General features: G+C 46.6%; 1 protein-coding gene across 12 annotated transcripts in view; it reads left to right on the top strand.

Annotated features, from left to right (window-relative positions):
* The window catches only part of GULP1 (GULP PTB domain containing engulfment adaptor 1), a 372,795-nt gene that overhangs the window by 102,696 nt on the left and 250,019 nt on the right, over positions 1-20,080 (top strand). For 7 of the 12 annotated variants that reach the window (XM_075933787.2, XM_075933776.2, XM_075933777.2 and 4 more), the window contains one exon: positions 2,452-2,571. The exons of 2 other annotated variants lie outside the window; for them this stretch is intronic. The gene's annotated coding sequence lies outside the window, so the exon portion shown is untranslated. Of the gene's footprint in view, positions 1-2,451; positions 2,572-17,706; positions 17,795-20,080 lie in introns of all 12 variants that reach the window. 3 more of the 12 variants (XM_075933780.2, XM_075933783.2, XM_089779795.1) reach the window with 1 other exon arrangement.

Below are 20,080 nucleotides of genomic sequence, written 5' to 3' on the forward strand. Positions count from 1 at the left end.
CCACATTGCTGCATACATTTCACTAGGGCTGTGTCCAGACTCAGGGGTTTTTTCGGGAAAAGTAGCCTTTTTCCGAAAAAACTTCACCTGCGTCTAGACTGCAGCCGTGTTCTTTCGAAATTAAATCGAAAGAACGCGGCTTTTCTTTCGACGGCAGTAAACCTTATTTCACGAGGAAGAACGCCTTCTTTCGAAAGTGCTTCTTTCGAAAGAAGGCGTTCTTGAATGTAAATAGGGCTTCTTCGAAAGAGAGCATCCAGACTCACTGGGTGCTTTCTTTCGAAAAAGCAGCTTGCTCTTTCGAAAGTTCCGCGTGCAGTCTAGACGCTCTCTTTCGAAAGAGGCTCTTTCGAAAGTATCTTTCAAAAGAGCCTCTTTCGAAAGAGGCTTGCAGTCTAGACATAGCCTAGGATATTATTGACTAGTGAATTATTAATTTTCAAATGTATCTCACAAGGCATATTTTGTACAGAGATTATTACAGTACCAGGTAGGTTGTGAATACAGGGGTGCGATTACTCAGGTCAAGCTATGTTTGAACTATGTTTAAAAACATATTCTAGCAATGGATTCTAAGTTCAGTTCCTGTTCCCAGGTAAAAGGAAAGATAAACTGAGGTTTGTTTTAAATCCTGGTATTTAGAGATGCTGAGCATCTACAACTGCCACTGCCTTCAGCTAGAGTTGTAGGGTTCGGGTCTGCCAGGCTAACTAAGTTGTGAATCATACAGCTGAGGCACTCCAGATCAGTATCCATTTTTGTTCATTTTAACCTTGGGGAATCCATAGCTATTTATTTATCAATTCAACAAATTTTGGAATAAAAACACAGTGGCTGCGTCTAGACTGGCATGATTTTCCGGAAATGTTTTTAGCGGAGAAGTTTTTCATTAAAAGCATTTTCGGAACAGAGCGTCTAGATTGGCACGGACGCTTTTCCGTCCATGCCAATCTAGACGCGCGTTTCTGCAAAAAAGCCCCATTGCCATTTTCGCGCTCGGGGCTTTTTTGCACAAAACAAATCTGAGCTGTCTACACTGACCATTTTGCACAAAAGGGACTTTTGCCCAAACGGGAGCAGCATAGTATTTCCGCAAGAAGCACTGATTTCTTACAGTAGGAAGTCTGTGCTTTTGCAGAAATTCAAGTGGCCAGTGTAGACAGCTGGCAAGTTTTTCCAGAAAAGCGGCTGATTTTCCGGAAAAACTGGCCAGTCTAGACACAACCCTCAAGTAAACTACTGTAAGTAATTAAAGGTCTGCAGCTGGAAAGGATAGTTGTGCTAAAATTGAACATACAGTACTGAGCAATCTGTGTAAGAATATAGCATTTACTTATCAGGTTCAGAGTCATCATTATGATGAAAGGGTAGAGAATGTATTTCACATTAGATGGGAAAAAAAAGCTCTTCATATTCTGTAACTCCAAAATACATTATTTTAATAAGTGTTGAAGGTCACTTATGAATCTCACTATTTTTTTGTGAAAGCATGATGGAAACAAGAGGGAGGAACATGATATACCACATATTAAAAAACTGTAGCCTGGTTCACAGTGGAACTTTATAGTCCTGTCACTTCCTGTTCTTGGGACGGTGTTTTTTCACAACGCTGAGCCAGAAAGTTACAGTGCTGTAAAGTCCCAGTGTAGATTTAGCCCGTAGACTACACTAAGGCTAGTATTAGGTAGTGTAATATATTTTGGATGGAATATTTAGGTGATAAAAGATTATGCAAGTGGCAGATGCAGTGCCATTCTGTTTTTTCTTGTCCATTATCTTCTGATAAAGATCACTTTTGATTTTTATGATTCTCAAAGTGCAAGTTGTTTACTCAAAATATCTTGACTATCTTTATTTTCTGTTTTCAGTGTAAATTTACAAAATCTTTTTGTCAACTCTTTTGTAAATGCTGTAAACTCCCACTCATGAAAGCTTAAATAGATTTTGTGTGGAACTAGGATCAGAATATATTGTAGCTAGAAATGACCGTGTTATTGCCTATACTTCCACCAGTCTGGACTTCTAACCAGCTTTTAAATGCAGAAGGTTTTAGGGCCCTATTTTGCATTCCCCATGCATTTAATTCCTAATGGTGCTAATGTGAATGTTGGATATGAAAATAATGCATGATCAGACCTTCATTTTCTTCCTCAGTCTTATTGTTTATCTGAGGGATTTGTGAATAAGGAAGCTACAGGAAAAATGTCTGGATTTAAACTTTCCTTTAAAAGCTGCAAGCCTGTAGCTTCTGGCATTTTGTTTGATGACTGAGAATTTTGATGCTACAGAGGTTTATTAAAATAGTCTAGCATGAAGTACATTTGATGCCTCAAGCTATTTATAGCAGTTTTTTTAAAGTCAGAAAATAACCAACATAATACAAATAATTTCTGTGTTTTGTTAAATTAGCTCTAAGTTGACATTTATCATTGTTTCTCTCTCACATCACAGTGCACTGAAAGCTACAAAGCAGAAGTGATACAAGTGGAAAGATGTTGACAAATGACTGATTTATTTCACATGCGAGAAAGCATCTGTTGTGTCCCAGGAACAAAAATTGGAAATACTACGGTAAGCTCTGAATTTAACTTTATTTCCTTTGCAAGTCAACTGATTTATGCAGCAAATGAGTAAGCTTACCATTGGCTCACATTCGGTGAAGTGACTTTGACAGTCAGCTGTTGAGGAATAAAATGGATAATTAATTTGCTTCATTCAAATAGTGACCAACTCTATAATCTACCAGTTCATTCCCGAGTTGATCACTTCTGCTAAACATTGATCTCAACAACTTGAAAAAATATAATAAATATAATAGAAAGCAATTCAAAACTCATAAAGCATAGTAAGAAGTGTTGAAATAATGGGTGAAACCCTGACTTCACTGAAGTCACTGGAAACCTCTCTCCTCCATTGCCTTGAGTGGGGTCAGAGTTTAACTGAGTGAGCCAAATTCTAAGCCATAAAGTAACTTCTTTATGTTGCTAGTTGGCTTAATGCCACATTTTCTTCCTCTTAAGCTGATATAGCACAAAATCAGATCCCGCATGTTCATATATTTATTTATTTACTGAAATTAAAGTTCTCTACGTTCAGCATTATTATGCATGACAAGAACAATAAGAAAATAACTAAGCCAAAACCTTCCTTCAGCAACAACTGTACAAGTTCTATGTAAGACAGAGAGTTCTGCATGTGTAGAGGAGTACCTTGTGCCACTGGTTCAATTCTACTTCAGCTGAAGTCAAAGGCAAATCTCCCAGGGTATGTCTACACTACAAAGGTAGTTCGAACTAGCGTCCGTTAGTTCGAACTAACTTTCCTAGGCGCTACACTTGCGCTCCGTTAGTTCGAACTTAATTCAAACTAACGGAGCGCTTAGTTCAAACTAGGTAATCCTCATTTTACGAGGATTAAGCCTAGTTCGAACTAGCTAATTCGAATTAAGGGCTGTGTAGACCCTTAATTCGAACTAGTGGGAGGCTAAGGCTTCCCAGGTTTCCCTGATGGCCACTCTGGCCAACACCAGGGAAACTCTATTGCCCCCTTCCCGACCCCGGAGCCCTTAAAGGGCCACGGGCTGGCTACACACGTTGTGCCAGTTGCAAGGCTGCAAGCATCCGTGCCTGCACAGCCTGCACCTGCCACACAATGAGCCAGCCATCCGAGGGCTCCCAGCCCTCCACTGCTCCCCAGGACCAGCCTGGCGGCTCCCAGGAGCCTGCCCGGGGGCGCAAAAGGCGGACGCCCGCCTGGTCAAATGCGGAGATCGTGGACCTCATCGAGGTTTGGGGGGAAGCCTCCAATGTCCACGATCTCCGAACTAGCCACCGGAACGCGGCCGTCTACAGCCACATGGCTGCCAGCCTGGCCGCCAGGGGCCACCAGCGCAGCCGGGAGCAGGTGCGCTGGAAAATTAAGGACTTGCGGCAGTCCTACTCCCGGGCCTACCAGCCAGGGGCTGACCCGGAGGCCTGCCCCCACTTCCACGCCCTGGACTGCCTCCTGGGGGCTCATGCCATCCCTGCCCCCCGGGATGTGATTGACCCCGGGGCAGAGAGACCGCTCCTGGACACAGAGGAGGAGGAAGAGAGCTCTGAGAGCCAGGAGCCTGCCGCCAGCCTGCCCAGGACCCGGGACCCCCGAGGCACACCACAGAGCCGCTCGCCTGCGTCGTCTGAGGCCGGGGAGGCGTCCACGTGTGAGTACTCTCGTGTTCCCTTTATGTGTACGGGGGGCTGGGGCGAGAGGGAGCCCCGGGACCGTGCGCCTGGGCCTTGCCCACCACGGAGCAGCAGCTGGGGATCCTGAAGGGGCCCTGGTCTTGCAGAGGGGAGCTGGGTTTCACACACCTGGGCCCCTGGGGTAATTGACCGCTGGTCTTCTAGCACCACAGCCGCAGCACCTGGGACTGCAGGGCACACCACCCCGCCTGCAGCAGTCGCCCGCGCCCGGGCAAGCAGGACAGCCAGGAACCAGGAGGACTACCAGAGGCGGCACCTCCGGTTCCTGGATCGACAGCTCCGTCTCCAGGACCACTGGGTCCAGGAGGACCTCAGGCTGCGCCATAGGAGTCTGGAGGCCCGGAGGAGCAGGGCCGTGCCCTGCGAGGCCACCTCCAGAGCCTGCTGGACCGGTTCCCATTTCCTCCTCCCCCTGCTCCCCCCTCTTGCTCCCCCCGCTCCCGCTCCTGCTTCCGCTCCTGCTTCCTCCACACCCCCTGTCCCTCCTGCCCCCCCCACAACCATTTCCCACCGACGCCCCCGGACCCGCAGTGTGGCGAGACGGGAGAGGCAGCCGGACTCCCACCCCTGAGCTTTCCTTTCCCTTCCTCCCTTCCCTCCCCTTCCCTTCCAGCTCCCTCGTCCCAGGTTTCCCCCTCCTCTCTCCCACCTTCATTCCTCCCTTCCCACACCCAGTTATGTTCAATAAACAGACGTTTTTGTTTCAAAAACAGGTGTCTTTATTGTACAGTAGGTAGGGAGGGGAAAGGGGAAGGGGGGTAGGGTGGAAGAAGGCCCCAGTGGGGCATGCAGGGAGAGGTCAGTCCTCCTCCTCCTCCACCAGAAAGCTCTCCCGTAGGGCTTACCGGATCCGGACGGCCCCCCGCTGGGCTTCCCGGATGGCGGTGGTGCGGGGCTGACCGTAGTGTCCAGCCATGCGGTCAGCCTCAGCCATCCAGGCTGGCAGGAAAGCCTCCCCCTTCCGCTCACACAAATTGTGGAGCACACAACATGGCTCCACCACGGGAGGGATGTTGTGCTCGGCCAGGTCCAGACGGGTGAGGAGGCATCGAAAGCGGGCTTTCAGTCGCCCGAAGGCCCCCTCCACCACGATGCGGGCCCTGGTCAGCCTGGCATTGAAGGCCTGGCGGGAGGGATTGAGGTGCCCCGTGTAGGGCTTCATGAGCCAGGGCTGCAGTGGGTAGGCGGCATCCCCCACCAGGCACACGGGCATGTCCACGTCCCCATCCCTGATGTGGCGGTCGGGGAAGAAGGTCCCGTCCTGCAGCTGCTGGCACACGGAGGAGTTGCGGTACACCCGGGCGTCGTGTGCTTTGCCGGACCAGCCTACATTAATGTCCGTGAACTGGCCCCGGTGGTCACACACGGCCTGCAGGATCACGGAGAAGTACCCCTTTCTGTTGACGTACCGGGACACCTGGTGTTCCGGGGCAGGAATGGGGATGTGCGTCCCGTCGATGGCCCCCCGCAGTTGGGAAAGCCGAGGGCGCCGAATCCCCGGATGACGGCGTCAGGGTCGGCGAGGCGGACCATCCTGCGGAGCAGCACCCGGTTGATGGCCTTGACCACCTGCGGAGAGAGACACAGCAAAGCGCCAAACAGTGGGGCACCCGGGTGGCTGGGAGCGTGCGTGCCCTGGCAGTGCCCCGCGCCCCACTCCCAGAAGCAACCCCCCTGGCAGCGTGTAGTACGGCCGGGACAGACCGACCCCTCCGGTGCAGGGCGCTTTCGCCTCCTCCCGCCCCCCCTTTGTCCCTGGGGCGGCCCATCCCCTCCTCGCAGCCCCCCTCCTCCCCGGCTCGGTGGCCGACGAGTGCCATACCTGCATGAGCACCGCTCCGACGGTGGATCTCCCCACACCGAACTGGTTCCCGACGGATCGGTAGCTGTCCGGCGTGGAGAGCTTCCAGAGGGCGATGGCCACCCCCTTCTGGAGGGGGATGGCGGGTCTCATGCGAGTGTCCCTTCTTTGCAGGGCAGGGGCGAGCCACTCGCAGAGCTCCAGGAAGGTGTCCCTCCTCATCCTGAAGTTCTGGGTCCACTGTCGGTCCTCCCAGCGCTCCAGGACAATGCGGTCCCACCAGTCGGTGCTGGTGTCCAGACGCCAGACGCGGCGGGGCACGCCGGTGCCGGGGCACGCCATTGCCGGGGCGCCGCCGCGGCTCCTCCACGGCCCCCAGGGCGGCCAGGCGGAGAGGCAGGGGGCTGACGTTCACCAGGTGGTGCCAGGCAGCGTCGAGCCATTGCTGGCAGGCTTGCAGCAGCAAGTCCAGAAAGTGCACCAGAAGGTGCAGGGCGTGCTGTGGCTCCATGTTGCCACCTGCGGCGGCCCCCCCGAAGGGAAGCACCGACACAGACGGGCACAGAGACCAACGCTTTGCTGTCCCTCGGCGAGGTTGGCAAGCAAGCAGGAAAAGCTGAGAACCGGCTGTCCAGGGGGGGTCCCTTTAAGCTCGAGCCTCAGATAGCCTCAGACAGCAGCCACACAAAGCAACTACTGACCTGATGCCCTGCCACAACCGGTTTCAGCTGCCCTTAAATGCCCCTCTGCGTCCAATCAGTGTGGACGCACTAGTTCGAATTAGCAAAATGCTAATTCGAACTAGTTTTTAGTTCTAGACGCACTAGTTCGAATTAGCTTAGTTCGAATTAACTAATTCGAACTAAGTTAGTTCGAATTAGCGCTGTAGTGTAGACGTACCCCCATTGATTTCAGCGAAAGGAGAGTCTCTTGTTGCAAAAGCCTGTGTTCCTCTATAACAGTTACACTGAAGAGATAGAGGCACATATGAAAAGAGCAGAGATCTTCTTCAATGCCCCTTGCCATACAGGAGATAAAGTATTAGGCTTCCTTAAGGCATTTGATTTTGAATGTTTGTTTAGAAGTTTCAAGAGAGAATATTGTATATCACAGTCCCTGGAAGATAACCTAGAAGTTATATCCTGAAATGAAATACTATTGTTTTTATAACTTTAAATATCAATGGGTGAATTTTCAAGTTTGGAGTTAGAAAGATCAAGACTATTTTCTTGATCAAAAATTATATAAGCTGCAGTGATAAAAGTTGTGTATCTATTATCCTTTTGCTGGAGGGTCCTGTGAAATCAAGTGTAAAAATGTAATAAAAGCAAAAAAAGATTTTGAGGAACAGCTAGCCAAAAACTCAAAAAGAAATAACCAAATGTTTTTAAGTACATTAGAAGCAGGAAGCCTGCTAAAAAACCTGTGGGTCCCATAGATGATCGAGCTATAAAAGGAGCAATCAAGGACGATAAAGCCATTGCAGAGAATCTAAATGATTTCTTTGCTTCAGTCTTCACAGCTGAGGACGTTGGGGAGATTCCTGAATCTGCACTGTCCTTTGTGGGTGATGAATCTGAGGAACTGTCCCAGATTGAAGTGTCATTAGAGGAGGTTTTGGAACAAATAGAAAAACTTAATGTTAACAAATCTCCAGGACCAGATGGCATTCATCCAAGGGTTCTAAAAGAACTCAAATGGGAAATTGCTGAACTATTATCTGTGGTTTGTAACCTATCCTTTAAATCAGCTTTTGTACCTAATGACTGGAAGGTAGCCAACATGACACCAATATTTAAAAAGGGCTCTAGAGGCGATCCTGGCAATTACAGACCGGTAAGTCTAACTTCAGTACTGGGCAAGTTAGTCGAAACAATAGTAAAGAATAAAATTGTGAAGCATGTAGAAGAACATAATTTGTTGGACAAAAGTCAACATGGTTTCTGTAAAGGGAAATCCTGTCTTACTAATCTATTAGGGTATGTCTACACTACCCCGCTAGTGCGAACTAGCGGGGTAATGTATGCATACCGAACGTGCAAATGAAGCCCGGGATTTGAATTTCCCGGGCTTTATTTGCATAAGCCAGCCGGCGCCATTTTTAAATGCCGGCTTGTTCGAACCCCGTGCCGCGTGTAGCCGCGCGGCACGGGGTTCGAACAAGCCGGCATTTAAAAATGGCGCCGGCCGGCTTATGCAAATAAAGCCCGGGAAATTCAAATCCCGGGCTTCATTTGCACGTTCGGTATGCATACATTACCCCGCTAGTTCGTACTAGCGGGGTAGCGTAGACATACCCTTAGAGTTCTTTGGAGGGGTTAACAAACATGCGGACAAGGGGGACCCAGTAGATATAGTATACTTGGATTTTCAGAAAGCCTTTGACAAGGTCCCTCACGAAAGGCTCTTGTGTAAATTACATGGCCATGGGATAAGAGGGAAGGTCCTTTCTTGGATTGAGAACTGGTTAAAAGACAGGAAACAAAGGGTAGGAATAAATGGTAAATTTTCAGATTGGAGAGGGGTAACTAGTGGTGTCCCCCAAGGGTCAGTCCTGGGACCAATTCTTTTCAACTTATTCATAAATGATCTGGAGAAAGGGGTAAGCAGTGAGGTAGTAAAGTTTGCAGATGATACAAAACTGTTTAGGATAGTCAAGACAGAAGCAGAATGTGAGGGACTCCAAGAAGATCTCACCAAACTGAGTGATTGGGCAACAAAATGGCAAATGAAATGTAATGTGGATAAGTGTAAAGTAATGCACATTGGGAAAAATAACCCCAACTATACGTACAGTATGATGGGGGGCTAATTTGGCTACAACAAATCAGGAAAGGGATCTTGGAGTTCTCTGAACTATCGTGGACAGTTCTCTGAAAACTTACACACAGTGTGCAGCAGCGGTCAAAAAGGCAAATAGGATGCTAGGAATTATTAGGAAAGGGATAGAAAATAAGACCCAGAATATCTTACTGCCCCTGTATAAAACTATGGTACGCCCACATCTGGAATACTGTGTACAGATGTGGTCTCCTCACTTCAAAAAAGATATTTTGGCCTTGGAAAGGGTTCAGAAAAGGGCAACTAAAATGATTAGGGGTTTGGAACGGGTCCATATGAGGAGAGGTTAAAGCGACTGGAACTTTTCAGTTTAGAAAAGAGAAGACTGAGGGGGGATATGATAGAGGTATATAAAATCATGAGAGGTGTGGAGAGGGTGAATAAAGAAAAGTTATTTATTAGTTCCCTTAAGAGAAGAACTAGAGGACACCAAATGAAATTAATGGGGAGCAGGTTTAAAACTAATAAAAGAAAGTTCTTCTTCACACAGCGTGTAGTCAACCTGTGGAACTCCTTGCCAGAGCAGGCTGTGAAGGCTAGGACTATGCTAGAGTTTAAAGAGAAGCTAGATAATTTCATGGAGGTTAGGTCCATAAAAGTCTATTAGCCAGGGGATAAAATGGTGTCCTTGGCCTCTGTTTGTCAGAGGCTGGAGAGGGATGGCAGGAGACAAATCGCTTGATCATTGTCTTCGGTCCACCCTCTCTGGGGCACCTGGTGCTGGCCACTGTCGGTAGACAGGATACTGGGCTAGATGGACCTTTGGCTTGACCCAGTACGGCTGTTCTTATGTTCTTATGTTAAGGAAAGTAACATAAAATAATGAAATTGTGCTTGAAAATATGAAAATAAATCCCTGGGGGCTAAATTGTGTTAACCATATTCATGTGAGTGGGCTTTGTCTATATGGAATTATGATTTCCATCTTGTACTATAAGTTGAACACACCTCTAAATTTTCTTGAGGGCTGCTTATTGTAATGCGTTCCAGGTCATCGCCTTACTGAGAAAAATATTATTGAACCTATCACAAAGAAGCCATGGCAGCAGTCTGGGGCCATCCATTTTGAACGAGCAAACTTTTGGCCAATACTCATGGAATAGAGGTTTTCCAACTTGTAGGGGACTGGAGATTCCCATCTAGAGCATATGGCACGGAAGAGAGATGCTATGAAGATTCTATGCTATATAAAAGGGACCAAACATAGCTACATGAAAAGTGGTCTTTCAGGGAGGATAAAAGGAATTCTGCCTAGCCTTAAATGCAGACAAGGTTGGTGTCATGTAATGATTGAGATCAGACTAGGGGAAGGGAGTGTCTCAGGATGTTGAGTTACTGTCAAATATTTGAACTTCCAAGTGTTTTTAAAAATAGGTCATGATTAAGAAGTTCCAAAAGGGGCTAACTAGAGCACCAGAATGCTCACAGCTTAGGTGGAGCTCTGGAGGACTCTATGCCTTGGTCTACAATAGGGAGTGATTTTTAAATTATTTAAAAATAACTCCCTTTATTTTGAAATAACAAGCGGAGCATCCATACTACCAAGTCCATTATTTTGAAATAACTGGCTGGTTATTTTGAAATAATAACTCCTGCTTTCCGTGAGGAATAACACTTATTTCAAAATAGCAGTGGTGTGGATACTCCACTGCTGCTATTTCAAAATAACTACATACCAAAGTCATTCAGAGTAATTACTCCCCAGTGCTTCTTGGGGCTCTACATTGCGGTAGTGCAACCCATTAAGGGAGCTGGCCTCAGACTAATTTTGAGACTTCCCTGTAATGTGGATGTGCTATTTCAAAATAAACGTAAAAAACAAAAACTGGTCTGGTAGCACTTTATAGACTAACAAAACATGTAGATGGTATAGTGATAGAAATGTAGCCGTGTTAGTCTGGCGTAGTTGAAACAAAATACAGGACTATGTAGCACTTTAAAGACTAACCAGATGGTTTATTAGATGATGAGCTTTCGTGAGCCAGACCTACTTCCTCAGATCAAATAATGGAAGAAAACCAACAATAGAACACCACTTGTCATCACCTACAGCCCCCAACTTAAACCTGTCCAACACATTATCAATAAACTACAGCCTATACTGGAACAGGATACTAAACTCCAAGAGGCTCTGGGAGACATACCCATAGTCTCCTATAGACAACCACCTAACCTCAAGATGATTCTTACCAACAACCACAGGACATACCACACTAATACCAACCCTGGTACCTTCCCTTGCAACAAACCCCGTTGCCAGCTTTGTCCACATATTCACTCTGCTGATACCATTATTGGGCCTAACCAAGTGAGTTATAAGCTCAAGAACACATATTCCTGCTCATCCAGAAATATAATTTATGCTATCATGTGCTGAAAGTATCCATCTGCTTTGTACATTGGACAAACGTCTCAGACACTTTGCCAAAGGATCAATGCCCACAAAACAGATATTAGACAGGATCACAAAGAAAAAACAGTTTCTTGCCATTTCAACCAGAAAGGACACTGTCTCAACGACTTAATTACCTGCATCCTGCTTCAGAAGCCTTTTAAATCTGCTCTTGAAAGGGAATCCTCTGAACTGTCATTCATGCTAAAATTCGACACTCTACGCGGGGGGCTCAACAAAGACTCTAGCTATCTTACCCATTACAAAGATAGCTTCCCCAATTATCACCTCTAATACCATTAGCTCAGAGACATTTACCTTTCCCCCCACCCCTCCACACCCTCCTTCTGTTCTGAAATTTGATTTGTCCTTTTCATATGTGTTCATTTTTTTTAATTGTATCCTTTGGTATATATGGTTGTGACTATTTTCTTCCACTATTTGATCTGAGGAAGTGGGTCTGGCCCACGAAAGCTCATCATCTAATAAACCATCTTGTTAGTCTTTAAAGTGCTACATAGTCCTATATTTTGTAGATGGTATCATGAGCTTTCGTGGGCCCAGCCCACTTCTTCAGATGACTTTGGTAGTTATTATTTCAAAATAAGTTATTTCAGAATAAGTTCCTAGTATTGACATGCCCTATGTGATCTACTGGGTGGCTAACAGTGCGTCACATGTTGATTTTTAGGGTCTAGAATGGCAGTGCATCAATGCACTGTATTCCAAACATGGATGTCAGAAATGAGGTCAGAGCCTGGGAGTATGTCTAGATAGCAGTGTTGTCTTCAAGTCGTCATTGTCAAGTCCAAGTTGAGTCTCAAGTCTTAATTTAAAAAATGTCAAGTCACTTTTGTACAAGCCATCAATATTGGCATTTTCAGACAGTTTTTTCACTAAGTCGATTTAACAAAATTAGCAAGTCTCAAGTCGAGTCTCAAGTCACAAACATTGAACCCGAGTCGAGTCACCTAGGCGACTTAAGTTAGACTCAAATTCAAGTTGTGGGACTCTAGTCAACAACTCTGCTAGATAGTATAGATCACCAAAGCTAAAAACAGTGACTATACTTTACCCAGACCAATGTGGATGTGTGTGGGACCCAGAAACTGGTACAACTTGCAACAGACTGGTGATCATATTCTGTGGCACATTATAACAGTCCCGTTGATTTTCATAAGGCTTCTCACGTATGTAAAGCAGACAGGATTTGGCTTTGAACTTATTAAGTCAGTATAGGGCAATGCTTAATAATAATAGTTCAATGACTGATTATAGGTTATAGTGTATTTGTTTTTGTTTTCCACTTGGTGAATATGCTTTATGTAAATCAGATTTTTTTCCTCATACTTCAAATTATATAATATACAAACATATTCAGATTTGATGCACCATAATGTCTTTGCAATAATCTCTGATCAGTGATTAAAACAATGGACTAGATAAAGGCAATGAAACTTTTTCTGAGGCTGTGACAATCTAGAACAGTGGTCCCCAACACGGTGCCCACGGGCGCCATGGCGCCCGCGGGGCCATTTTTGTGTGCCCGCCAAGTGCTCGGGGCTGGCCTGGCCCTGGGCACGTGGAGCATGCGCTGTGCTGGAGCCAGCCCGGGCGCATAGTAAGCGCCGGCCCGGGAGCGCCATGAATTGGCTGCTCGTGCCCCGGGAGCGCGGCGCTTGGAGGGGGGGGGGCGCCAGCCCCGGGCGCGTGGCGCTTAGGAGGAGCGCCGGCCCCGGGCGCATGGCGCCTGCGGGGGGGAGGGACCGCCGGCCCCGGGCGCGCGGTGCCTGCGGGGGGAGGGGGGGGGCGCCAGCCCCAGGCGCGCGGCGGGAGAACGCCAGCCCGGGCACGCAGCACTTAGGGGAGGAGAGGGCACCGGTGTGCGGCGCTTGCAGGGGGGGGCTGGCCCCGGGAGCGTGGCGCTTGCGGGGGCCACCCCCGATCACGCGGCTATGGGGGGAGCCACCCACCCCCTGGCGCCCCGCAGGCGAACGGCCACGCCCCTTGGCGCCCGGCAGGCTGTAAAGGTTGGGGACCACTGATCTAGAAGGATAATGCTTCATGTTTGTATTTTCCATTATCTTTGACAGAGTTGAAAAAAATGGTCAAGGTGTGCTTATATTGTAGGTTATGATCTTGTGCATTGTTATAATAAAACCATGTGTATTGTAGTATACAAATGGCAAAACTTGATGACAAATTATTTTAAAGGTGATACAAATTCCTAAAGCCTATTGTAATATGTTTCCCTCTGATTTTTCAAAATGAAGGTACTTAAATTGTCTTTGAAGTTATTTGTAACATCCTGGCACAGTTGTTGCTGTGAGCATTGACAAATGTTGTCTTTGATCAGCGGGCAAACCTTTATTATTTGACTGAGATTTCTCCTCGCTGTCCTTTTGCCTTATGCCACTTTAGTAATTCCTCCCCACAATATTCTTAGTGTCTGAAATGTCTCTCCAGCCATATTTCTCCCATATTAAACCTCTCCAGAGCAGTTCCTGTTTTTTATGTTCTCAGCCTGCTGGCTTTGAGTGGATTGCTGGTTGAGACAATCTCCAGCCTCCTTTTTTCACCTTGGCTACGTCTACACTGGCCCCTTTTCCGGAAGGGGCATGTAAATTTCACCAGTCGTCGTAGGGAAATCCGCGAGGGATTTAAATATCCCCCGCGGCATTTAAATAAAAATGTCCGCCGCTTTTTTTCCGGCTTTTAAAAAAGCCGGAAAAGAGCGTCTACACTGGCCCCGATCCTCCGGAAAAAGCGCCCTTTTCCGGAGGGTCTTATTCCTACTTTGAAGGGCGCTTATTCCTACTTTGAAGGGCGCTTTTTCCGGAGGATCGGGGCCAGTGTAGACGCTCTTTTCCGGCTTTTTTAAAAGCCGGAAAAAAAGCGGCGGACATTTTTATTTAAATGCCGCGGGGGATATTTAAATCCCTCGCGGATTTCCCTACGACGACTGGTGAAATTTACATGCCCCTTCCGGAAAAGGGGCCAGTGTAGACGTAGCCTACCCGTGCAGCCTCCTCCCCAACCCAACTGCTTACCTTTTCAGTCAGCTTCTTTTGGGGAGACCAACTTGTTCTTTCTTGATCTTCTTTCTGCTGGAAGCTGTGTCAGGGAAGAAACACAATCTTGGTGGGAGGAGGGTCAGCTGTTTGTGATCTAGCTGCAGATGTAGTCTGTCAGCATGGGTGCTGAGGAATATGAGTGAAGAGACTTTGACAGGCTCACTCATTAAGCCTCACCCACCCACAATGGATAGTGAGTTGGATGTTTTCTATTTTTAAAAGAAAAACATGGATTAAGGCAACAATTGACAACTTGCAGCCCAAGGGCAGCAAGCAATCCATTGAGGTTCTGTATGTGACCCAGGAGACATTTTGTTTACTCTCGCCCCTGTGCAAGGTAGCCAGAGTCCTCTAGTTTCCGTCCATGCAGGTTTTTTCCCCTACTTGTATTACCAGAGTGACATGCATATGAAGTGATGTGTATGCTTATTAACATGACATTGACTGTGAGACCTGTGTGCTCCCTCTGCATCCATTCAGAGTGCTACTATGGTTCAACTGACATGCACCTCCAATTCTAGGTATGCAAACACAGTTAGCAAAACTACCTTCTACCAGATACTGTCTTGGTTACAATAATCTTGTGGATCACTGAGCTGGAGGGCTGCTCATGTGGCCCACACACTAGCCTACATTGCCTATTGCTAGATGAAGGCATCAAATAGCCATTTTCACAGGTTTTCAGAGAAAACGTATCATCACATGATCAGTTTCTATTTGTCCTTGCTCATTTGCCTTTGTTAAATACTTTATACATTGTTTTGTTGAAAAGATGGGGTCAGAAGTCACTGCCTCCCCTAACACTAACATTGTATTTGGCCCCTAAAAAACTTGGTAAAATTCTTTGTTTACATTGGCTGTGTCTACATTGGCACCCTTTTCCGGAAAAGGGATGCTAATGAGACAAGTCGGAATTGCAAATGCTGCGGGGATTTAAATTTTCCCCGCGGCATTTGCATGAACGTGGCTGCTGCTTTTTTCCGGCTCTGGGCTTTGCCGGAAAAAAGCGCCAGTCTAGACAGGGATCTTTCGGAAAATAAAGCCTTTTCCGGAAGATCCCTTATTCCTGATTTTAAGAGCTACTGGGCTGATGGGGAAGCTGATTTCTCTGAGAGGCTCTTTTAACTGGAAATGTAGGGGGCTGTGGCAAATGAGAAGCCAAAATCTGTGGCGTATGGAGAAGGAGCTGTAGCCTAGGCACAAAGGAAAATAAATCCCCAAGCCGGAAAAAAGCGGCAGCCATGTTAATGCAAATGCCGCGGGGGATATTTAAATCCCCCGCGGCATTTGCAATTCCGACTTGTCTCATTAGCATCCCTTTTCCAGAAAAGGGTGCCAATGTAGACACGGCCTTTGTGTTTTGGTTTTAGTGTGAATTTATGGAAATAACTTTCTCCAGCATTAGGAAATACTGTTTCTTATAACCCAGTCATGACAGTTTATATATTACTGATGATAGGAAGTTAGTGGCCTGCTTTTCAGAAGTGGAGAGGTCTCACACCTTTCCATTGAAGTCAGCTGAAATCACATGTGCTCAGTTTGATAAAGTTTCCTGGATCTCTAGCAGACTGTGAACTCCATTTTCTATTTTCTTTCCTTTTGTGCCTTCAGTTTTGTTTGCAAACTGCCATTTTGTGTTCAGTGTTGGCCAGACCATTCCAGACCCTGCTGTGCCAGGGAGGGATGTGGGAAACTTGAGTGAGAGCTGTCACTGAGAGCGCCATCACATGTATAAGAAACAGGAGGCTTGGGAAGGTTGAGCACTTTTTTAGGTATCTAGGAAGCTGGTCTGTGGAGTACCAAATCCCAAGGAAGGGTGGCTGACACAAGCTCTAGCCCAGGTAGTGTCTACCTTAGGGTATGTCTACACTACCCTCCTAGTTCGAACTAGGAGGGTAATGTAGGCATACCGCACTTGCAAATGAAGCCCGAGATTTGAATTTCCCGGGCTTCATTTGCATAAGCCGGGCGCTGCCATTTTTAAATCCCGGCTCGTTCGAACCCCGTGCCGCACCGCTACACGCGGCACGGACTAGGTAGTTCGGACTAGGCTTCCTAGTCCGAACTACCGTTACTCCTCACTCCATGAAGTCCGTGCGGCACGGGGTTCGAACGAGCTGGGATTTAAAAATGGCGGCGCCCAGCTTATGCAAATGAAGCCCGGGAAATTCAAATCTCGGGCTTCATTTGCAAGTGCGGTATGCCTACATTACCCTCCTAGTTCGAACTAGGAGGGTAGTGTAGACATACCCTTAGAGACATAGAGCTAGGAACTCTGCCTAAACAGACTTTTCTTAGGAGCACATGGATTTCACCAGTTGGGTCCATTCATAACAGACCAGTATCTTCCCAGACCAGTATCTTCCCAGAGATGAGAGCTGGGCCTGTTTGTGATAGTCAGCACTTTTAAAAATCAGACCACTAAATAAAAGATAATGTTTAATTCGAAAAACTTTTTTTAGACTTTATATCAGAAAAGGAAAAGAAATGTTGAGGTTCAAAGGTAACATCTCTGCACAGCATGAAAACATACATTCACGTGTTGCACTGTTTCTTGTACCAAGTGAAGAGTTAAAAAATACCATCCCCACATAGGGGATTTTAACTGTTAGGGGCTACTGGGCTGATGGGGAAGCTAGTTTCTCTGAGAAGCTCTTTTAACTGGAAATGTAGGGGGCTGTGGCAAATGAGAGGCCAAAATCTGTGGCGTATGGAGAAGGAGCTGTGGCCTAGGCACAAAGGAAAATAAATCTTTTCTTTCCTGACAGTTACAGCTTGTAATCCCTGGGCTAAGTCAGTGCAGGGTGTTTACCTTCTCCCTCCTGTCCCTGGACATCGGGAGTATTTATTCCTAGCAGGAGAACTGCCTCCTGTTTGAGACCTTTCCTGTGCCTTTAGAGGAAGGGGTTACAAGGCTTTACATAGCCTAGGGGCAGGCAAGCTATGGCCTGCAGCTTGGGTCCAGCCCGCCAAGCCTTTTGAACTGGCCCACAGCCCATCCTGCTGAGACACCAAGGCAGGCTCTCTGCATGCTGCAGCCCGAGGCTGATCAAAATGACTGTAGGCTCCCTCCATGTGCTACTTGGTGTCATGTGCCCCTGGTGGTAGTGGGTGGAATTGACCCTGGCTCTTATTTAGGCCAATCATCACAAGAGCCACATCCTGCTAATACAAGAAAGTACCTTACCCCTCCTCCCAGCTTCACTACATTGGAGGTTGCATCAGAGGGAGCCTTTACTGGTAGTGTACGCAGTTGGTTGGTTACATTTTGCTGACCTATTTTATTTCTAGCTGCTCAATTTGGTAATAATTGCAGAAGCACATAGAAGGTTTTCTGAAAAATGTTTTTTTCAGTAATTACTACAGCAGCATTATGAAGTCACGAATGGGAGGGAGCCTGCCTTGGGGTCCCCTTTGAGCTGTTGGCCAGGAGCCACCTAAGGTAAGCAACCCCTGGCTCTGCCCCACATCACAACTCCCGCTCAGACCCTGCACTGCCTATAGCCTTCCCCCAGGCCAGAATCCTCTCCTGCAACCATACCCTTTCCCTGCACCGGAACTCCAATCCTCTGCCCCAGGTCACCACCAAAACCCCATGCACTTCTCCCTTCCAGACTTCGACCCCCTCTTACACTCTTCCCCCACGTCAAAATCCACTTCTGCAGCCATACATCCTACAGGACCCTGCACTCAAATCCTCTGCCCCAGGTCACAATTCCCTCCTTCACCCAAACTCCCTCTCAGACCCCCACACCCTCTCCTATGCCCCTACCCCAAAGTCCATTGTACACTCAACCTCCATCACAAAACTCACCCCCCCTCCATAGCAAAGTACAGTCCTTGACCACTTACCTTACCAAAATCTTGGAGTACTCCCCCCCCCCATCAAAAATTATTGCCTGGCCCTGACACAGCCCCTTCCTATAAGGGTTGGGAGGTGATGCTGGTAGATGTAAATTAAAGGCAAATGTAATTTAAAAGAATTTGTGATAGCTACTACTTTTTTTGCAAGTAGATTTATTTAGTGCTGAGAAACAGCTATACCTAAGATGATTAGACACAAATTCCAGTGTAGATTTTACTGATTTATTATGAGCTTATGTAGTAATTAGACTTTGGGGATTTCAAGTCAGAGCTGTTGTCTCATACTTTAAAAAGTCTGTTTTAGAGATCCATCAAATTCTGCATCATCAAGGTAGGTTTGTTTTTTGGTGACTGAATGACTAATATAATGGGAAGCAAAGAATATACCAAAAATTCTTCACCTTTAATGTTACAACAGAGTTTAGAGAGAGGCACATTGATCCGATGTGTTTTCTCTAATTTATTCTGTATCTTTGAGAGAGAGAGAGAGAGAGAAGTTTAACTCTGTGTTTTTGAAATGGCGTTTCTTCTCCTTTTAAGGAGAATAACACCTTATTCCACAAGGTCACAGTCTGGCCCTTTTAATAAAATGCGTGTATAAAATGGGGTAACTAGAGCAATGTCTTGTTCCTGTATTTGTAATGAATTAACATGTTCAGAAACAGATGAAAGTTGGTGTAAAGGTCTATAGTAAATCTGAAATGCTTAAAGTGTTGTCATTTCATATTGGCTACAGGGAATTTGAATAGTTCAGTGGAAGGTCACAACTTTCCTGTTGTTTGCTAGAGAGATGTAAAATTTATTTTTACTACTGTAATTGTATACTGCAGTTAACATTGTGGGGCTTTAGTATGCCTGATCGGCATCCACTGCCTGGAGAAATCTATTGATTTTTTTTTCAGTGCCTCTGGTTTGGTTAATTTTAGCTGCAGAACTACTGCCTTTCTGGCACTTGATGTGTTCACTGACAGCCCATTATTCTAGCAGTGGACCCCCCCCCCCCAAGGACATGATCTAAAGGGGAGGAATTCCTAATGAAGGGCCATGCTTGAGCAAATGCACACTTCATTTAAACAATGGTTAGCATGCACCAAAATGTAGTGGAAAACTGAGGGCTTGTCTACACTTACAGCACTGCAGAGGCAGCTGTACCGCTGTAGCACTTAGTGAATGCTTTACCTGACCTGATGGAAGAGCTTCTCCATTGTTTCCATGAGAGGCAATAACTATGTCTGAGGAGAAGCCTCTGCCCCAGATGACATAGCTCTGTCTACACCATAGGTTCATTTATCATAACTGTGTCACTTAAGGGTGTGCATTTTCCACACCTCTATTGCTATAGTTACAATGACATAAGTTGGTAGTAGATCATAGAATCACAGAGCTGGAAGAGACCTCAGGAGGTCATCAAGTCCAGCCCCCTGCCCAAGCCAGGACCAATCCCAACTAAATCAACCCAGCCAGGGCTTTGTCAAGCCGAGACTTAAAAACTTCTAGGGCTGGAGATTCCACCACTGTCAGCCGACGGTCAGGGCAGTGAGTCCCTTATGACCGGCTGAAGTTCTTTTAAATTGTGCTTGGTTCTGTTACAGCAACTGAAGGAGTCAGGTTAAAGCTTAAACAGTTACTATTTACTGTTACAGGGTAAACTTAGTTGTTAAATGCTACTACTGTGTTACAGATAACACAGACACTACAAAGGACAGGACAGAAATTACACTAATAAGTCACTTACAGGTACCATGAAACCCTTTGGTTCTCTGAGCTCTTATTAAATGCATGCAAAATAGACACATAGCAGGTATATATTCTCACCCCTGCGTTCCAGACTTGGCGTGGCCAGCGTCTTTCTCTCAATCCTTCG

Source organism: Pelodiscus sinensis, chromosome 7 (assembly GCF_052426305.1).
Source record: "Pelodiscus sinensis isolate ZL-2025 chromosome 7, ASM5242630v1, whole genome shotgun sequence".
Taxonomy (NCBI): Eukaryota; Metazoa; Chordata; order Testudines; family Trionychidae; genus Pelodiscus; species Pelodiscus sinensis.